A 5,267-nucleotide genomic window follows, 5' to 3' on the forward strand; every position below is an offset into this window, starting at 1 on the left:
TTGTCTTTTTTGTCATGTGCATTGTGTTCTGACAGATTTTGACAGGGTACAATTACATTAAAATACAGTAGGCTGTCAGACAGGCATAACTGTGGGCACTGTTAGTTCAAAGGGGAAGAGTCAGTTGCACAAAATAAAATATGAAGTGAACCTCAAACATTCAATGGCAGAGAGCAATGGTGAGTGTTTGGTTGTAAAGCTACAATTAAGATGAACATTTTACAGGGTGATTCAGAATATGAGGAAAACAACACCCCTGTATTAAAAAAGGATTTTCTTTTTAAACATTTACTTTTCAAACATGTCCTTAGTGAAATACAGGGAGTAGGAATAGGTCAATAACATTTCAAAAGTTTATTCCTCTTGTCAGGGAAGCAAAAAGCAATATAAGTGAATCAAAGGAGAGTCCTCCTTTTTGCCATGAGTTCATAAATGTTGATGACCACATTCATGGTGAGTTGAGATGTCCCTCTGAATGTACAACAGCAGAAGATCGAGAGTCATCCTTCTCTACATCTGTTTTCTAAGAAGGGTCTTGATCAACTTGACTGATGCATGTGAGACAAAAGAGCGATCTATAGGGGGAGTGGCTGAGAAAACTAATGATTAGCAATTTACCAAAATCAACTGACTGGAAAAATGTCATATTTAATTTCCTAATGGTTAACATACATAAAGGATGCAATCTGCACCATAAGAGCCTGGGTCCAGAAGTGAATCAATCACCATAGACTCCCACATTAAAATTTCAACTTTACAGCAGAAATTAAACATGTTTATAGTCTGGTACACAGAACGGTTTTGGTCTCTACAGTAAATTTCCTCCTTCATGAAAACTGTATGGGGGTAAATTTTTATATAACTCACCTGTTTACCTTTTATTAAGTTTAAAGTTATGAATAATTGAGGACATGCTGCTTTGAGTGACAGGTGGGTGACTGTGTGCTTGCCACAGACCCGTATGCACCCAAGTCTCGGCTCAACACACGCCCCACTGCTTTGCCCTTTTTTCAATTAGTCAGGAGTTAGGCAGAGTCCGGCTCTGCCAAGATGGTGACGGTGGAGCAGCTTCAAAGCTGCTCCTCAGAAACCTATGGGTGACGTCATGGAGGCTACGTCCATCTATATTTACAGTGTATGATAATGACCAGTGTTACGGCCGCAGCTGGCATCTGTCCCCCTGTGTGTCTAACTCTGGTATTAGTATGAAAAAAGACTCTGTGGACTCTATAGTAAGGGCATTATAAGGGTATTTTGTAGTGCACTACATCTCATATTCTTCTTTGGAAGGTACTTCACAATGTTTTTTCTCCAATATAGTGCACCCTATAGAACACTTCTGCCCTTCACTTTGTTAGACCAAAGGCAACCCAAAATGCCACTTTTTCCTTGTTTTTTCATACCCATACAGAAACACCAGCTCACTCTATTACAACATCAATTTAAAGGGACTTCCATCATGTTTTCTCACTTGTGGGGGTACATTACAGGACATAATTATATATTTTTCTACTAAAAGGGCACAAATGAGGGGACTTGATTCAACATTGTCACATGTAGAGGCACTCTCTATAACTAATACAGCCATTAAGAATTTTGGCATGTTTTATCTTTTATGTGGGCGCCTCAGAGAGCATTTACCATATTAGCTCTCCTGCGGTTGTTCCCCAAACGCCCCCTCCAGTCCAGCAGTAGTAAGGATTATGTTGTTTTTTATGAGCGTAAATGTGCTCTAATGAGACTGTATTCACAATGTTTTGAATTATGTGTTTTAAAAGGAAGGGTTTTTTTTGTTTTTGTTTTTTGTTTTTTACTTTATTACGTTTTTTATCTTATGAACTCAATGAGTTTAGCTTTTTTCATTCTGGACTTATGCTTGGAGCCTGATCCTTCAGAACAGCAGTCGGTTTAGGGCCTGGGTTTTTCAAAGATCGCTGAATATTTGTTCTTTGCAGTGGCGAACTGTGAGCATTAGTGCTAGGCCTTCAACCAGACATCTCTGAATATGTTCACTCTGAGTTAAGCGCCTGCGTGGGGAATATAAAAAGCAATTTTCAAGGATTCACTACGCTGGCGGGTAAATAAAGAGTAGTGCTTTCATTTTAATCCAGTGGAGCCAGAAAGATTAATTTGTCACATTAATCCACATTTATCTCTAAAAAACAACAGCGGCAGTAAAAGAGTCAGAGCTGGAGAAAAGAATCAAAAACTATTAAATTTTACTCAGTGTGGTTCATTGAACCACATTATTTAGCTGATTTCTATGTCCTCAATTGAATGGAAGCTAAAGTGCTGGAATCTATTGTTTGTTATAGATTAATGTTTAAATATATTTTATCAGCTGATGGGAACAAAGTTCTGCTGCAGCAGAAGATGAAGATATAACGAGGAAACAGATCAGACAGAAGTTTATAGATCTATGATTGTAACCTCAGATTCTGACCCAGGAACAGCCTCTTGGTTTTGGTGATTTTTGGTTGAAAATGTGTCGAGGTTAAAACTGAGTGCACATTTTCCGCTGTCTATTTTGTATTTAAAATCTTGCTCAACAGCATCAATAACTATAAGTCAACATGTAGTGAACTGATATACAGTAACTGAAATGCTTTTAAACTGTTTCAGACAACAGTTTCACTTTTAAATGACATTTAGTCCAGTTTTTAAATGTCACTTCTGTCATCCTCACTCAGAAACATCACATCATCTGCAATGTGACATTATACCTATGATCAGGACCGTTCCATCACTGCAACCAATCCAACATGAGAAATTATCATTTGCTGATCAGAGTCTGTATCTAAAGTTTAACAGATTTTTACATTTTTTTATTTACAGTGGTCAGTGCATTGTAAATGCTTCAGTGCAGAGAAACTTACTGACAACCTGACAGTTGTCTTGATGTCCACAGTCTCAGTGTTATTAAGACGAACAGTGAATCAATTTTAACCTGACATGGGGACGAAGCCTCCATGTTTCTGAATGTCAGAGATCTCTGTCTCTGTCCTCTCACTGATGACTGATGGACATTAAAGACAGATCTTGGATCTGCACTTTGATGAATGAGCATACTGTGCTGTGTCATCTGCGGCAGACAGAAACTCAGGGTTTGTTAATCTGACAGTGAGCAGGTTAGTGTCACAGAGTAAGTTACCATGGTAACTGACTCAGAGTTGATTGTAGTTTCTGGGGCGGAAATCCCGCAGGTGACCAGTTTAAAGCTAATGCAACAGCATAGCAACACCATGATGATATGAATGCTTAAACCTTTGTTCATCCTGACATGTTACACAACATTCTTAGCTTAGATACAGTCTTCTCAATTCAACTTTTCAGTTCATTTTACAGAAACTATGAGTACAGAATAATTCATTCAGATTTACCCTCATCGTAAATCAGCAAGATGGCGAAATGTTGGCAGTTCCCTCTCTTTGAAGTGTTCGTGAACTCCGACTGTCTGTCTGTTCCTCAATTATTTATATTCACCCGTCCGTATGGGTCCATCCATTGAAAGAATCACAAGAGTTTTTCATAAAAGTATTCCAAGATGTGAATATTGTCATGTGAGATCCACTGCTGTTATCACGGCTATCTGACTGACCAGCTGAAGCTGTTGATCTGCTAGCTTCAACCCCTGAACAGAAGACAGTAAACCCTGTGAGGTAGCTCTGGCCTGAGCCTAATGATTTCTGGTCCCACCAACTATAAATCAAAATTGATTGTTAATTCACCTGCAACTGTCTAAACAAACACGTCGCTGTGGGGGCTTTACACCTTCAGTCCTGGTTATGAGCTCCTAACTAATGAGTGAGCCAGGAAAAATCTGATTGGATAACTCTATTTTCATGGTTTTAGGACAGTAACCCTTTAATTTCTGAAGAAAACCCCATAGTAAATGAGACTTATTAGCATTAGAGGAAAAAAATATTAAATGAAAGAGATTATATAACATATAAAATGCTGATATGTTCGGCCCTAAGGGTTCCCCACTGGTTCTTCAAAAAATCTGATACTGAGCTCTGTGGCTCTCTTTGTGGTTTTACACAGCTGACTGACTCATGGAAGAAACAGCTAGCCCGCTAATCAATGAATGATTTGTACATTAACAATGCATAAAAATCACGACATTTATGTTTAAGATGTCTGAGTTATTATGGGAATTGTTACCCAGTGATGCATGTTTCCTCGGCTCTGCTAAGTTTTATGGCATCATGGGTTTATGGGCCATGACGTGACTGTTGGGTTCAGTCTCACGGCTCTGGTGTTGTTTTCAGCCACAAAATGACTGCAAGATGAGCAAAAAACTGACAGATCCACAAATGGCTGCTAAAAAGCCAAAAATATTTTCCAAAGCTATTAACAGAGCTAAAACGAGGCTTACAGTCATCAGGTGGCCAGACACACAACTTCAGATGAACGCTACAGTAATGCTGCTGTGTGTCTGCTGGATGTTTAAACACGCAACCAATTAGATCAACTTCAAAGGTGATGTCAGTGCTGCTCCCACCATAGCATGTCTCCCCATTCATCAGCTTCTCAGGATCTTCTACTCTGTAAAAACTGAAGTTGTGGATGATCTAAATGCTGATGGAGGACTTCTCAGAGTTCAGGTTTGCACTTTCATACATTAGTGAAAACGAAGGGCTTGTCAGAAGATTAAAAAATATTATCACATAGAAGGAAGAAACCTTGTGTCCCAAATCTTTGCTGAAGTACTGTTCAAGTTCACTGCTGCAAAACCTAGCCCTTGCAGAGGCAATGTCCTGTTTACCTCAATTTCTTTTTTATTTTGGCACTGACTCAAAACAACCTCAGGGTAACAAACCTTGATATCAGCTTATCAAGTTGATTTCCTTGTTTCTTAAAAACCTGTCTGTTTATTTCTTGATTATTTTACTGTTTCTTCATTTCTTTCTTTTTCTTAATATTCATACTTTGAGTATGTGTGTAAAAAGAAACTAAAAAAAAAACAAACAAGAAGTTGGTATGATTTACATAGACACTCAGCAGGCACAGAGGAACATGGGCATCCTGTTAGAGTCATTTCACTGGTATTTTGTATATGTGCTCATCATAGATGCTTCAAGAGATATTGACTGACCTTGCATTTTACATACACGAACAAAACAAATGTTGGGTGGAGGATTTAGGATAAGTTGATTCTCCAAAATGAGTTTTCCTGGGCTTTGTATCACTTTATGAGATAAAAGTGATATATGATGTTATAACTGAAATAGCAAATTTGACCAAAGAACACAAGTATTTCAGGA

The sequence above is a fragment of the Trachinotus anak genome, unplaced genomic scaffold (genome assembly GCF_046630095.1).
Source record: "Trachinotus anak isolate AG129_WGS33_773 ecotype Australia unplaced genomic scaffold, CSIRO_AGI_Tana_v1 ptg000003l, whole genome shotgun sequence".
NCBI classification, from domain to species: Eukaryota; Metazoa; Chordata; class Actinopteri; order Carangiformes; family Carangidae; genus Trachinotus; species Trachinotus anak.